This window comes from Eschrichtius robustus, chromosome 19 (assembly GCF_028021215.1).
Source record: "Eschrichtius robustus isolate mEscRob2 chromosome 19, mEscRob2.pri, whole genome shotgun sequence".
NCBI classification, from domain to species: domain Eukaryota; kingdom Metazoa; phylum Chordata; class Mammalia; order Artiodactyla; family Eschrichtiidae; genus Eschrichtius; species Eschrichtius robustus.
In genome coordinates, this window is record NC_090842.1 from 49,999,331 (window position 1) to 50,015,597 (window position 16,267).

Consider the following 16,267-nt stretch of genomic DNA (forward strand, 5'->3'; position numbering starts at 1 on the left):
CCTTAGGAATCCTGGGGCATATCACAGCATCTGAAGGGGAAGCCCGGGCCCAGCCATAACACGGAAGAGAACCAGGCCCGCACGTGCATCGGCAGGGCTGGTGTTGGGGGATGAGGCAGGCTGTCGCTCTTCTGTTCACAGTCTTAGGAAGAAGCCTAGACTGGACCCATGTCATGGGAGAAGGGATTGCCCAGGGCAGGGGGTGATGGGTCAGTCAGGGCAGAAGGGTGGGTGTGGGAGGTGGAGCTGTGAGAGGAGAGCCCAGGAGCAGCTCCAGATTTAGAGACACCCAGACCTGGGCATGAGGCCATTCTCCACCAGCACTGGCAGGTGGTCCTGGCCCCGCTGTTCAGTCATCTCGAGGCTGCTTCTCTCCCCTTCTGTGGAATAAGTTTACAACGTGGCTCCCACCTCATGGGATGGCTGTGGGATGGAATGTGTTATGAATGGACAGGGCCTGGCTTCTATAGCCCATCCGGGTGGCCTTGCTCTCAGGTCCTTCTGCACAGTGAAACATCCCCTTATAGCTCCGTGCATCCACACAGAGCTCCCGGACACATGCCGCCCACCTGGCCACACCTACTGTCTGCCAGGCCCTGTGCCAGGTGCCAGAGAGAAAGACTCAGCCCACAGCTGCTCCCGGGCTGGGGTAGAGGCTCACCTGTAAGCAGATTGCAACACGAAGTCATAACAGATGTTTGCCCAGGGGGCCTCAGGAGTGAGTGATAGTGCCTGGGGGCGCCCCCAGGGCTTATGAGGGGGAGACGCTCTGATACTGTAACAGACACAGCCCACAGGTACCAAGCATGTTCATTCTTATTTGGTTGTTTTGTTTTGACTATACATTCCTTCATTTTCCATTCATTCATAATTTCTCAATTATCGATCATGTGCCAGGCACAGAGAAGTTCTCTAATACAGAGACAGCCCTCCATCCAGAGAAAGTGACATTACCTAAAGGACGGAGCCTTCTCTGGCACACAGTCGCTGTCCTGCCCGTCTGCTGTCACTGCAAAATGACAGTCCTGAGGCTCTGGTTTAACCAGGGGTACCCCCACCGGACTGTTGGCCTACTCACAGCACCTAGCACAGCCTCTGGTGGGGGGAATGCTCCAGGAAGGGGGGTCGTCAGTGGCTTCAGGGAGTGTCACCTAGGAGAGCCACACGGAAGGCCTGACCTTAGGAAGGACCTGTGAGCAGAGGAAATGGTGTGAGTCAAGGCACAAATGTGTCAAAAGCACAGCCTATCCAGGGTGGTGGGAAAGAGGAGGAAGGTTCGGGCTGGCAAACCCACCTGGAGTGCATTGAGCAGCCCTCGCTCCCTTTGGTGCCTTAGCCTGGGTTCCTCTGAAGGCAGAGCTGAGACTACGGAGTGTGTGTGAGTCATTTACTGGGGAATATTACCCTGGGTTCAGGAGTAAGGGATGGGGGTACAGAAGAGGCAGAGGCAGTTAAAGGATGCGTAATCAAATTGGCCATGCTACGGGTGAGGGTAGATCCATCCCATGGGACCTTTGGAGGACCCCCATGAAATGTGTCTCACAACCGTCCACCCTGGGAAAGGAAGGCTTTCCACCTCACCCCGCCGTTGGTCACTGTGGTTCCATGAGCTGCTAATTTGCAGCAGTTCAGGACTGCCGGGGTTACTCCTGGGTGGATCGGGTCGGTGGCTGCAGGAGGGGTGGAGTAGTTGCGGGGATGGAGAGTTCTAAGTAGTGCACACAATGTGGTACTATCAGGGGTTGGGGGAAAAGCAAAAGCCATCAGTCCAGCCGTCCGACATGAGTCTTGGCCTTGAAGTAGATTTCCTGGACTCTGAGCCAAGGATCCAGGGCAAGTACCTGACTTGGGAAGTGCAGGGAAGACAGGTAGGGGGTTGGGGAAGGGAATGCATGTCGTCAAGGGGACATTAACAGGGCAACCAACAAAATGGGCCCCGGAGCTTAATCCCATGGGAAGACTTGGGGACATACATCTTGGATTTGTCCTTCTGAAGGGTGAGGAGTTGGGACATCAACACACCAATTCCCATCAGTCATTGGCTAGTTGCTGCTCCCGGGGATGTTAATTCCCTGGCACTTGGCCTGCCATGAGGGCAGAGTGGCTTTCTGAGGTTTTGAACAAGCTCTCAGGCTCCCATACACAGATTCCAACTGTTCTTTCCAAGAAAGCCCTTCCCCCAGGCCTCACCCTCAGGTCATCAGAAACGGGTGGCACGCTCTCATCATGGCCAGGACAGGCCACCATGGCCCCGGCCCTGCTTTGGTTTTCTCTACAGCCTGGATCACCCTGCCAGGCCTGACATTATACATTCATTGGCTTACTGGATTATGACCTTTCTCCCCCAGTGACATGCTAAGCTCCCCAAGGTCAGGGACTTGGTCTAACTCAGGTGTTATTTCAAGTGCCTAGAACAGAGCCTGCCCATGAAAGATTCAATCATGTATGTTGAATAAAGGTGGAAGGACTCTGCGAGTCTTGCCCTGCATATTTAGTCTCCCAGGAGGAAAACAGCCCGTTGCTTCCCCTGGTTTCCCCAGGGCCTTGGGCTGGGATTCCCCTGGCTGGTGCCCATCCCCAGCGGGGGACTCCTTTGGGTATCATCACAGACATTTCTGGTTGGGTGGGCGTCCCCTCTGAGTCCCCGCAGGACTGGGGTCCGTGCCCTGTCCTACCTCCTCCATCTACCCCAGCCCCGGGGCTTTCCTTACATAGTCTTTGGAGTAAAGTCACAGCAGTATTCAAAAGGTTAAAGCAGACTGAACTGCTAATTTTAATGCTTTCTCTAAGCTTCAGTTTTAATAAGCGAAAATGATGTTCTTATTTGCAGTAAAGTGGTGTTATAAAATTCTGTCTGTCAAGCTCATTTTAAAACCATGGAAATAAATGATCTGACAAAATCAGGCTATTAGACAAGTGAGGAAGAGTGATATCCATAAAAGTAGAGGATCTGTCCCTTAATTTCACACTTGGTAGTCTTTTGGGTCGACTAAATTTTTAAATAAGTGATAAAATTATATTAGCGCAATTGCATTTTTATAGATTTTTTGGTCATTGTACTCTTTTTCAATCCCTTTATTTTAACTCAAACTGTTCTGCTGAAAGGTTACTCTCAACTTATGTTCCCTCGTAACAGTCTCTGCCTGCAACGTGGCCCGAGGCTCACAAGTCCTCAGACCATCCAAGCAGGGTCTGGTCAGAGCACATCACACGCCCGGAAATGGCCATTCCCTGCCAGACACCTGGGCTGGGGGCCTATGGCCTCCGGATCCAGAGGGAAGTGTGGTGGACCCCTGAGAATATCCCCTGGGCCGGGAGCTCACCTATCCCTGGCTTCTGAGCTCCTCAGTTCTTTTGCTCAAAAGGAGACTTGGTTCTCCGGAAACCCTCGGTCCTCCCACTCAGGATGCTGGCTGAGGACAGGACTGGGCAGTGTTTGCACAAGAAGCTGGGAACTTAGGCAGAGCAAGGGAACAGTGGATCCTTTGGGGTCCTTCATGCGCCCCCCCCACAACCCTGCTGGCCCCCTCAAATCATCAGATAGCCGGTGCTGAGCTGGTGTTCTGTCTCAGGCCCTGGGAGAACCCTCAAAGGAAATCCAGAGTCCCCAGTCTCCCGTGCAGCTGAAATATCCCTGATCAGACAGACACGGGCCCAGTTGGGGGAAGGAGGGGGACTCTTCTCATTTGAGTTTTAATAATCAAAGGACAGCACCAAAGGTATGAATGTTTAGCACATCCTCTGCCCTGCTCTGTGCCGATTTCACAGGTTAACTGCTCAGAGCCCAGACGTCTGCGCCCCGCAGGTCCCGCCTCAGCCAGCTGCTGCGTCCCCTCATACGCAGAGCTCACAGCTTTCTGCTCTTTGCCGCTGGTGCTTTTGGCCAATTCTGAGACCCAGCCAGCAACTCATGCTCCCCCCCGCCCAGGTTCCTCTCTTGTTCTGCCCAGGTTGAGCCCCTGCCTGGGTCACTGTCACACTCACCAGCCTCGTCCACCTCGACCGGTCACCTCTTGACCTTGGTTGGCATCCTGCCTAAGCACAGGCAGTGAGATGACCTGACATAAAGGTCTGGTGAATGGCTGCCCCCTCACCCTCCGTGGATTGGTCTGGGTTCCGGAGCCGGGACCGGGGGCTGCACAGGTAACCCCGAGGTCAGCCTCAGCGTCCACCTAGCCTCTGGGTACGTCCTCCTAGCCTGTGTTGAGGGGCTCTGGCAGTGAGGTTGCCCTCCAGGCTTCTCTGTGAGCAGTTTTTAAAAACATGGATTCATTTCCAGGTAGTCTGCTTCCAGGAGTAAAAGGAGTCTCTTTCTCATTGGAAGGGAGGGAACACGTGTTTGTTGAGCATCTACTATGGGCCAGGCACAGTGCTAGGCTGTGAGGATGCAGATACCTCATCTATTTCCAAGGGAGGGGTGTGGTACTCACCTGGGAAGCACAGCTCTTAGAACAAAGGAGCATCATGCTCCAGAGAGAATGACCTCTTGTCGCTGGAGGCCAGGCGTCTGAAGATGGGGGAGGCGGGGTGAGAGAGCCCTCACTAAGAGCTTTGGAGAATCATTTTTCGGTAATCTAGCAAAGTGAACCCAGCACTTCCTGTGTGCCAAGCACTGTGCTGGCTCCAATAATAGAAGGGCCCTTTCCCATTCCTCCCTCTGCCGGGAGGCGGAGAGGATGCCTGTTTTCACCCGGAGGACTTTCCAGGTTGGATGCTTGGTCCAGGGGAAAGTGAAGCAACCTGGGAGCTCACAGCCTGTCTGTGCCTCAGTCTCCCCATCTGTGCAGTGGTGCTCAAGGCTGCTGGAGGACTGTCCTGGCCCTGGCACCCTACAGCCAGGAGATCTGGGCAGTTATCACGCAGCGGCCGGAGTGTGTGCCCTCTGCCAGCCAAGGAACATTCTTCTGCCATTCGGGAGAGCATGTTCCAATCGCAGAAGTCAACACTGCATTCTCCCCAGAGTCTCCAAGAGGCAACGTGGGAGCGCAGGGGAGTGTTAGAGTCACACATGCTTCCTGGGAAAGAGGAGGAAGTGCCTGGTAGACAAAGCCTGCAGGGTGGCCTCGGAGGGGCAGGGCTGTCTCTCCCTAGGAAGGAAGAAAGAAGAAGTCCAAATTAGTCATGTTGTATTACTTCTTTTTATGGCAATGCTCTGAAAGTCTGCAAATGTCAGCATGTTAATTTACTGTCACTCAGTGATATTATTTCATCCTTTCAAAAATGTGTTTCTTGCATTTTCAGTAGCATACTCCAAGTGTTCTCCATCTCAAAGTTTCTATAGATAGTGCGACTACTTTCACTCTGACCGTTGCCAAAATGTAGAAACTCATCTTTGACTGTAGCCACATATATGTTAGGCATGGAGTTGGGGACTTGGGTTTCCTGCTTACAAAAAGGGGAAGAAGTCTGATTTTTCTCTCTGTTCTATCACCTCTTGTCCTCCTAAAGTGCTCTGGGGTTTCTCTCTCAAGGAGCGTGCAGAGATAAATTTAATAGAGAAATTTTAAGGAATCAGTCACGGCTGAGTTTGTATATGCAGTCTGGACCCTCCCTGTCTCCGAAGCCAGCCCACCCCCAGCCGGATGCGTCTCCTATGGTGGCAAACTTATTTCAAAAATTCTGATGAAACACTTTGTAAATTTTGTTATTCTGTGATGATAATAAATCATTATAGCCTTAAACACTTCTCTAGCTTGGAGCCTCAGTCACAAATTATCTTGTCATTCTGACCAAAACATTCTCCAAAAAAGCTTGACAAGTGCTAAAACCCAGAACATGAAACCATGTGTTGTTGTGAAAGCAAGATTCAGAAATGTCAATTAATTAGATTAAGAGGCTACTTTTAGCTTTACTCGTGTTGCCAAATAACCCTTAAAATATGCAGAGCAGTGGAAATCTACCTCCGCGGTAGAGTACTTCTGTGCCGAGGGAAGACAATGGATCGGACTCACGGATGAAACTATTGTAGCTGTCATTCGGCTCCAGAGAATGATCTAGGAGCAAATGTCACTTCTTTTCCCACAGTGTGGCTTCATAAGCTGGGTAAATTCTGTCATTTATGAATTCAAGTAGTTCCCCCAACCCCACCCCTTAGAATTCGTATACAGATCTAGAAGGAAAAGTCAAGCCTTTTTCCTATGTCTTTACTAGTAAGATGGATTTTTAATGTCTTTCTGTGCTTTTTTATAAATTTGCATTTGCATTTTGAAGTTCACTTTGTAAAAAAAAAAAAATATCATGGAGAAATTATTTAAATTTTTTTTATCCCTGTTTCTTGAAAATCTGATCTTTAAATAATCTATATCCTCCATTTTATTTATGCCATAAACTGTTCCTATATTTTAATGGTCTGTTTGCTTTAAAAGGGGTTGTTGGTTTTAATAGCTCAGTTACTATCTTTGTAAACTAAACTCCTTCTGACGAAATTCAAGCAGATCATCTCTGCCTGTGTGTGGAAGGCACATTCCAACCCCTGAAAAGGAAATTTAAGCCAAATAAATATTCTGCCCAAATTAAAATACATAAAATGAATAGTTAACTTGGACAAGAGCTGATGGACAGAGCAGTTGGGCTGCGGACACGTGGGTGTTGGAAGAGCTGGCTGCCAGGCAGGGCCTCAGGAGAGGAAACCCAAACGAAATTAATTTCCTGTAACCCCCTTTGTCCATTCCTCTGGACTAATTGATTGCAGCATTGGCATGGACGTCTTGGGCGAGCAGGAACGGGCAGGACAGATGGCACCACTGAGGGTGATGTGAGGCCGTTCCTGCCAGGATCTTAGAATTGCAGCCCCTGCACCCCAGGCACAGCTCAGCGGTCCCCCCATCAGCTCTGGGGGCACAGGCACTGGAAACTCACCCCCAAATTCTCATGGCAGTTGTACCCACCTTGATTCTATTGTAATCTGTGTGGGTTCTGATGTTAACGTGATGACAGGGCATTTCCACAGAGGAAGACACATCTGTGCCTACACAGAGAAATGGCAGGGGTGGGGTTGAGGCGGAGGCCAAGATGAGGGATGTCTGAAGCTTTGCAAAGTTGCATGGAGCTGTGACAGAAGCCCTCCCCTCCTGACGTTTATAACCTCGCTACCCCCTGCTCACTGCCATCCCCAGCAGCAAGCATGAGGAACCAAGAAAAGCATGAAGGCCAGGTGCTCTGTCTGAGCCCTCCCTCCCTGTCCGGGGGCCGCGGGGGGGGGGGGGGGGGGGAGGGGGTGGGTTCACCCTGGCGGTCAGGGCAAGCTGTGCCCTGTGCCAAGGATGGGACTTCCTATGGGAGGCACTTCTTGAATGGAGCTGTTTCCTGCATGCTGTCCTTTTGTGCAGGGCCAGGAGAGGGATGGAAGTGGGGATCTACAGCCAAATGCCGGGTTCCTGTGCCTCACAGTTCCCGGGGGTCCCCCTGCTCACTGTACTTCCCACCCCTCTCAGCCAATCTCACTGTTTCTAGCCAGAAATGAAACAACTAATGAGCTAGATAGAAGCCCTACGTTACCTCTGGAAGTAGATGGGTAATTAACACATAAATAAATAATTAAATAAGGAAGTAAAAGAAAATGGATGAATGAGGCATCCAGGGCTCTAGTCTCCCCAGAATAAGATGCACAAGGTGGTAGAAACACAAAGGAGAAAGGCGATGCCCGAGTGCTAGTCTCAGCTCTGCGGCTGACGTGGAGTGTTACCCTGGCCGAGTCACTCCCCGTTGTTGGGAACTCTCTCACTGGACCAAAGAGCTCGCCCTGAATAAATGCCTACAGGAGTGCAGGGACGAGATGCGAACGTGGGTGGTTTAATGCAGCCGGTTGGCAGATGCTGCCATGCCCCCTCATGTCCCTTCACCTGCACCGTTATTGAACCTGCTAAAGGCTTCCTACTGCAAGCACCTGGGTCTCTAAGGCCCCAGGATCATCTTCTTCCACGCACAGGGAGCAGTGCTCAGCCAGAGATGGATGGGAGTTCTGGATCCCCAACTGCCCGACCTTCAGAGGGGACCCCTTGGAGATTTTCCTGCACAGTCCTACAGAGGTTCCCAGTGGGATGGAGTCCCCGTTGCCCCCAGTGGCAACATGCTTCTTAATACATCTACAATTGGCTTCCTTTCTCTTTCTGTCTCCCCCTATCCCCTCGCTCCTGTCTGTACTTTTTGGGGTCACCTGTCAAAGGGAGGACCGCACCAAATCCTCATGTCAGGCTCCACTTCTGAAGGAGCCTCACCTACGAGACAGATAGGGAGTCGTAGGGATGGGGCCAACACGGGAGCCCATGCCCCACCTAAGACGGCAGTCCCCTGCTGTCACCTAGGAATGTGGCATCTAGAGATGCCAGAAATGGCTACGAAATCTCCCAGTTTTCAAGATTTGGCAATGAGTTAAAGTTTCTTTTTAAAGTGTGGCCCAAACCAAACAATCTGCAGGTCGCATTCAATCCACAGGCTACATTTTGCCACCTGTGCCAGGTACACAATCACTGTTCGTACAGGTGCCAGAGAGGCCAATGGATGAAAGCTCCTCTTTCTAGTAAATTCTGGTCTGCAGCCATCTCAGGGTCTAGGCAGTGTCAACAAAAAGGACAGGTGGCCTTTGTGTGGGTGGTGGGCCTCCAGCTGTACCTTAAGGAGAGAGTGGCCAGGAGGTTCCTGAGGTCAGTGACATCCACCCTGGTACAATTCTGGCCCCAGGATGAAGAGCTACCCCCCATCAGGAGAGCTTGCTCCTGGGGGCCCACGGGAACCCCGTAGCTTGGTTTCTCAGAAGGTTTCTCCTTCTGCCCCATGGAAAATTGAGATCCTTTATTAGGGGGAGCCATCCCTTGAGGAATCTGAGGCTTATCACCACACTGGCAAAGCCGAGGCCAGACATCACTCAAGATGCACAGAGGAACACCTTCCAACCCATAAACAGGGCCATCTGCAGCCCAAACTTGAACCCTAAGTGTACAGCTTGAACCTGATGTTGGGGCAGAAAGAGTCCTGCTGCTTTGGGCCTGAAAACTGGTTGAGGTGAGACTGTGACCCGCTGCTGATCAGAATCACAGCTGTTGGTCCAGAAATGACCCAATCCTGGGTTCCCACTGTTGTGACGGAGAGCTTTTCCCCTCAAGGTTGCCAAAGCCACTATGCCCAAACTTCAGCTATGTGAGTCAAATTTCCTTTCTTTGCTTAAGATCTGGAGGCAATCCTTGCTGACAGCATCTTGACAAGCATCCCTGAACTCCCAAGCCTGGAAATGAATGGGCACCCCATGAAGTACAAGTTCTGGAAGGCAGCAGGAAGTAGTGTGCGCCAACTGAGACCCACCTCCAAGGCCTGTGAGTGGTGGACCTTGGAGGGTCCACGGCCCCTGGGATTAAGGAAGTGTACGGACTTTTGAGAAAGGGGCCAGAAGCCCTAAATGGTCAAGAAGCTACAGTAGAAAATCCTAGAAAGGCCTCCAGGTGGAATAGAATAATAAACATCTATCACTGCCATGGTTGCAGCAGTATTTCATTTCGGAGGATTCAGAGGTGCTTCTCAGGATGCAAGAGTCTCTGCCATGGGTCCCGCCATCTCAAGGCACAGCCAGAAGGCAGCTGAGCAACTAGCTTTCCTGTGGTTTCTTACAAGGAGAGGCCTTCCCCTCCCTGCAAGCTCAGATCTTATCCATCCCTCAAGGTCCAGCCAGGTCCAACTAGTTCAAAGATCGGCTCCCGGCCAGTGCACTTTGAGTTTCCGGGACCAGAGCCTTGTAATCTCACTCTTTGTTTTCTGCCCAATCGCATTCTTAATTGGGCATTGTCATTTATTTGTCACAATTGTTTTGTCTCCTTTCTCCAGCTTGACTCCAAACTCATTAAAGGCCAGGACAGCTCAGGGCGGCTCTTAGGCGTTATTTCTCCCTTCCGGGTGCAGGCGCAGGGTGGGCGTGGCTGCGCCCTGGTCTCATGGTCCAGCCCCCTGAGATGGGACTTGTACAGCGTCCGAGGAGACCTCGCCAGGGCCCCCGCCCCATGTCTTGGGCACACAGAAGCTCCTCAGAACTTCTCTCAAGACGAACCACGGGTCCCCATGTTTAGGAAAGGCAACCCCTACCGCCAAATGGGCCATAGTGTCAAAGCCTTCCTGCAGTTATGCTTCTCTGGGTGTCTGGCCCCAACCTTGCATCTGCTCCCGGAGCCTTCACCGGGCCCATGCCCAAGGCACCATCTTCTTCTCAGCACTTCCTTCCCCTGCCCCATTCCATCCTGCCCCCTTGGCTCTTGATGGCAGAAAGAGAGGGGCTGACTTTCCACCAGGTGGACACCTCACCTCTCTGGCCTTCAGTTCGATTTAGGAGAATGGGCCCATCTCTTTTCCAGCCTTGAGAGATTCTCACCACCCCCTTCTCCCACCTCTCTACCCCTGAAACAGAGTTGCAGGGGTGCGGGTGGAGGGGATCTAGCCAGCAGAGGAAGTAGCCCGGATGCCGAAAACACTCTCCTTTGTGATTTTTCCAGGGTCTATGCTACCTTGTTGATAATGTGAATATTGACAATATTTGAGAAAGCTGTAATGCGAAGTTGGGGAAAACAGTGTGAAGTTCAGTGGTCAGACCTTGAGGACCATGGAGAAGGCAGGAAAGGGGGCTCCTTTTATATGCTCCCTTGCCCCCACCCTGCCCTGCCCCTCAGGCCCCGGACCCACCCCCAGCTCACTACCCCCAGGGGAATCTGCGGTGTCGGGGAGCCCATGAGCTTCCCCGAGATCCAAGACTCAGTCTCTGAGTGAAACACCAGGGCCAAGTGTCAAACTCCTTCCAGAACCATGGCCCTTTTGGAGGTAGGGGATTTAGTGTAGGCTCAGCAGATGAATGGGTTTGCACTCAGCCTGTGCTTCTAATGCTTCTGCAAACAGACGCCTGGCTGACCTTCCTGAGAGCAACTGTGGGCCAGGGCGGGCCACGGCACCCCGCTGGGTCTCATCTACGGATGAGCCCTGTAGGAATCCCAGCCTGGCTGGGGAGAGGCAAGAAGAAAATGGGCACGTGACCGTCCTGAGAGAGCTGAGCTTCTGCACACACAGATGGGATGACACCTCGGGATGGGAGAAGGCCTTTGCTTTTGTGGGTGTCCCAACACGAGGATGCCCTCTTACCATCTCAGCTGGGGGGACTCAGGCCACTTCCCTTGCTTGAGAAGTCGGTTCTGCGTCTCCCCTTACCATTGCCCATCCCAGTAATTCCATCAACGTTCTGTTTAACCACGGGGGAGGGGGGAGACTCCCCAGGACCCCAATTCAACAGGCACAGTCCCTCGCGCCTGGAGCTGGAGTCCACTGGGCTGAGGATGGGTCGAGCCGCGAAGAGACTGCGCGCGTGAACTTAGCACGACCACGCAAGCTGGCCACGCCGCCTGGAAGGTCCCCGCGCTGCAGGAACCTTTCTGGTCCCCCAGCCAGAGCTGCTTCTTTCTGAGGCCTGTCACTGCAGCCCTTCAAACCCATTTGACTGGGTTGGAGCGCATCACACTGTCACCAACTCAGTTTTCATTAAGCGGCTGCTTCTCTGTTAGCCTAGCCAAGCAGAAGAACTCAAACACATGCACAAATTAAATCGACATCCAAACTCCACCAATATACAAAGCAATTTAAATGATATTCATTAGAGCGATGACAAGCCCTGATGAGGCTCTCAGGAGCCGGGTCCTTCAGCTTTTGCCGACTCGGTTTCATGGTCACTGAGGCGGAACTCCGGCGACTATACCTCCATTTTTTTTTTTTTTTTAAGCTAGGAAAATGACTCCTTCCTGACACACCTACCTCATTCTCTCTCCTTCCCTTCTTGCTCTGTCTTGGCCCAAGTTTCCCCAGCCCTAGTTTCCGGACACAGGTATGGCCGTGAACCGGAGAGTCACGTAAAGGAAAAAGCAGCCACCCTGACTCCTTTTTTCCATAAATGCTCCAATTAAAACAGATTTCAGTTTCTCGTAATTTCATTTCACTTGGCCTGGGAGATCTCTAACTCACAATTATGACAGTCGTAAATGTGTCCTGGAATCCTGCTGTGGGAAAAAAAAATAATGGAAGTGAAATGTTGAAATGCAACAATTTTTCAAACTTAACCCTCCAAATTTAAAAAGTCATTTCCCAAGTCCTATTTATATATTGTAATTTTTAAAGAGAGAGCAGGATGGGGCCCTACCCCCACCCCTTGCTGCTGCCTGGGGCTACAGGGGAGGAGATAGAGGCCTGGTGTGGTCTGCAGGCCTGGGGGGGCATGGCACTCTCAGGCCTCACGTGTGGGAGCTAAGAGCCATGCCAGCCTCAGGGCCACACCTGAGTCTCCCAGTCCCAGGGAAGGTTTCAAGTCCACTTGGGCAAAGAGAGCAGCAACGGACTGCCTGATTCACCACCAGCTGAGGGCAAAGCAAGGTCATGGCCACATCCATCAGCACTCTGGGCTTTGGAGTTTGCAGCCCAGATAATATTCACAGCAGGGGGAATGATCAGCAACTTCATACACTGATGCCTGCACTTCTGTTTATAATTTTATGCTCAAGGTTAATTATGTGCGTCCTTGCCTTTGATCAGAGATATTAGCACGTGAGAATGTTGCCTGAGCCCATGTTGGGAAAATAAAGATTCTAAGAAATACCCATGGACTGAAAACACACTTTCATCCTTAAGGCATGAGCTCTTAATTAGGAAAAAGCTCTTAAAAAATGGTATAGAGAGCACTGTCCAACTGAACGTCCTGTGATGATGGGAATTCTCCATGTCTGTGCTGTCCAAAGAGTAACCACTAGCCACATGTGGCTACTGAGCATTTGAAGTATGGCTGGTATGACTGAGGAATGAAACTTTTCATTCTATTTCATTTAAATTTGAATCATCACATGTGGCTGATGGCTACTATATTTGACCGCTCGGGTTAGACAGTAAATAACAGTGTATTCTAATTCCTGAGTAGCTAATTGTGGATGTTAATCTCTGGAAAGAGGTCACCTTGCTGATCTTCATTATCATCAGGAGTGATTTATTAAGAATATATTAGTACATGACATTATACAAAGGTGGTAGAAAAGCTGTTCCTCTGATCTTTTATCATTAGAATTTAATTTTGAAAACACCTGGCTCTTTGGACCCGGGGTAGCGCACTGACCCCTGAATGCTGAGCCTCAAGAAGCCACTAACTTTAAGTAAGTCACTCCTGATGTCCAAAGCCGTGGCCGAAGTCACCACCAGGTTGTCCGGGACTGTCAGGCCACTGAACAACAATTTGGCAAATCCATTGTTTTGGCTGAGCAGGGAACACAGTCCCAAATCGACAGTGCTTTGGGATGCCTTTGGAACCATCAAAGCCCACCCATTACCGGGTTTGCTTGCCTTTACAATCTTCCTAGGGGTAGCCTGCTGTCAAATCCTTGGAGATCAAAACACGGTGCCTGTGCGTCCAACAGCATCTCCCTCTGGCTTGGGGAAACTCGATGGCTGTGTGGAGAGCGAGTACCTCCCTGGAAGCGAAACCCTGTTTGCTCCCTGCTTTCTGCACGGACACCAGGGGTCCAGGCCTCGGCAGTGACTAAGGCTGCCACGTGGCACACACGGGAAGGCGGGGTTTGTCAGGACGAGCTTTTCCTCCCAGAAGCTTTATGCTAAGAGACAGAACCGAGGCTTCCCCCAAAGGAGTGAGATGGGTTCTGAAGCTAACTATAGCATATTTTGCAAAGGCCAGCATAACCTGGAATCGTGTGGGAACACAGGCACGAGTACCTTGTCTGCATCTCTGAGGTCAGCCGCGGGCTGAAAGGCATCGACTGGCACCGGGTCCCCGGGGAAATGCATTTTTAGGTTTCCTTTTGCCAAAGATTACACGTGCTTACTAATAAATCCCTAGGGAGAAAAAAGGTTAGCGTTTCTCTTACCAAAAGAATAACTATCTGGCAGAGCAAAAATGGTAATTTCTCCATTAGCTAAAAGGATAATAGCTATTATTTTAAAGTATTTATTGTTAAAGAGTGGTGTTGGGGTTTGTGTGTTTTCATTCTTATGATTGCTTCCTATAATACCAAGTGGATTATTTCTGTGCTAAATAGTCAACAGAATAAAATGCGATTGCAATTTTCCAATTTCAAAAGAGCTGCACAGACGAATTTGAAAAAAATAAAATCATTTGATTTTTTTTTTCTTCTTTTTTTCTATTAGATGACTTAGAAATCTCGGGAGACAATAGTTTCAGCGCAGGATTTGTTCAATGTAGCCTCGTTTCCCATCAGCTCATGTCCTTCAACTACCGTCAGGCTTCTATCTTCAGGGTTCTGCTCTCAAGATGGAGCTTAGCTCTTCCCAGAGCTTGGCAGGTACTAGGGCCTTTTTTCTCTTTTAGTAGTCCGGCACCAGGTCTGTGAAACAATAGGTGGGCCAGGGGTTGGGGGCAGTGAAGTCCACCGAGCTGGAGTGGTCTGATTTTGAGAGAAGGAATCCTTCCAGATCTGCAGAGACCACAGCCCTGAGCTCTGCTGGGGAGGCCTTCCTGGGCTAACCACTGCCACCTAAGCTCTCCTTAGCACCCGGCAGAGAAGCAGCTCTTTGGTGGTTATCAATATTTTTTTTTCCTTTTTGCAGAATGAAAATAGAACGAAGATGCCAGGGAGATCTGGGTCTTCATCATAACCCACCCTCTTTAACTATGTAAGATTTTGGTTAATTATAGAATTCTTGCTGCCTCAAACTTAAAGATACATCACTGATATTTTTTGCTAAATGTTGACGGCAGCGAATAGCTAAGATGTGGCATATTGATTTCTTGTTGTGAAGTGAGCTGTTCAAGCTCCATTTAAGATTTTCATCTTGCATGTAGCCCTGAGCACATCATAGCACCATAAATTAGTTAAATTGCACATTTATCACAAATGTTATTTTAAGATACTGCGTAAATGTGATGGCTGGAAGATATACAGTAGGACTGCAACAAGCCTGGGCTTGGGTGGGGTGAGGTCGGGGTCACCTACACACCTGTGATTAAAACCTCCCTCACTTGGCACCATCCCTCCTCCTCCCTGGACTCGTTTAAAGACCTGACTTGGATGACGCATTCCTTCCTGCACTCACATTCTCTATTAACAAACATCAACCGTAGGCGAACTAGTGCACAGCTGCATCGGCCTTGGAATATAACTTTAGATTTTCCCAACTGATCTCAGAAAAATCAGGGACATTCTGGGCTGTGAATGGAAGGCTCTTTTGGACAGTGGCCCACTCTCCAGCCAGGAGAGGGTTTGATGACCTTGAGAGTAAATGGCCCTGCATTTCCAAGTGGGGTGAGGCCCTAGCCAGCCCCGCCTCCTGCCATGATGCATGGTTGGGAGATTGCCATCATGCCAGCTTAGGTTTGCAGTCATGACTCAGGTCCTCCACTGCCCAGTTACTATGTTTCCTCTAAAGGTAAAATTAATTTCTGGGCCCCATTAATATGAGCAGTCCTTTCTTGGCTATGAGCCCCTGGGGACCAAATGAGTCATAGAATCTGCTACCTGCCTTGGCGATAAATCCTCACTTCTATACCCAAACTGAAGTCCTAAAGCTAACCCTGGGGGTGGGGTGAGGAGGAGATGGGCAGGGCATCAGTTTCTTCTCCCAAACTGTAAAGGGGGGCGGGGTTTCCAGCATCACTTGCACAAATCCCATCTCCCTTCAAGCCACATGGGCCCTGGTGGTGATGGAAGTGTTGTCAGTTTAATCTGTTAGATGCAGGACTTTGGATTCTAATAAACCGATGCTATATTTAACCTGTGAAAAATTCAAGAGTGGAAATCTGGGCTCCAGGATGTGAAGATGCGGAAGGCACGGGAGGGAGGGTGTCTCTGTCCCCTGAGCCGGTTCCAAGGGGAGCCGGCCCCCCAGGGAAACGTATGGTGTCCCAGGCCTCCTTCCAGGTAAGGGTGGACAGGGAGAAGAACCGCTCTCGGAGGGCCTTCTGCGGCCACCCTGGAAGAGATGGGGAAGGGGACAAGGCCCGTGACCCAGAAGGGAAAGACCCGTCTGCACCGCCCGAGGGCATAGCCCAACCGTGCGCCTGCATTACAAGGCGAGAGCAGAGCCAGCACACACCTCCCTACTTGCCAAAAACCCGTTTTAAACTCTAGTGAGGTTCTCTCTAAAAACCCGGAGAGAGATGGATTGCCGAGAGAAAGTAGAGCAGACAGAAATTTTGGCCTCATCTTGACACAAAGGGGTGGGAATGAACAGAAAAAAATGTAGGCGTGTTGCCGAACATCTCTGAAAGGGCTTAATTTAAATTTTTAATAAAAGCGTA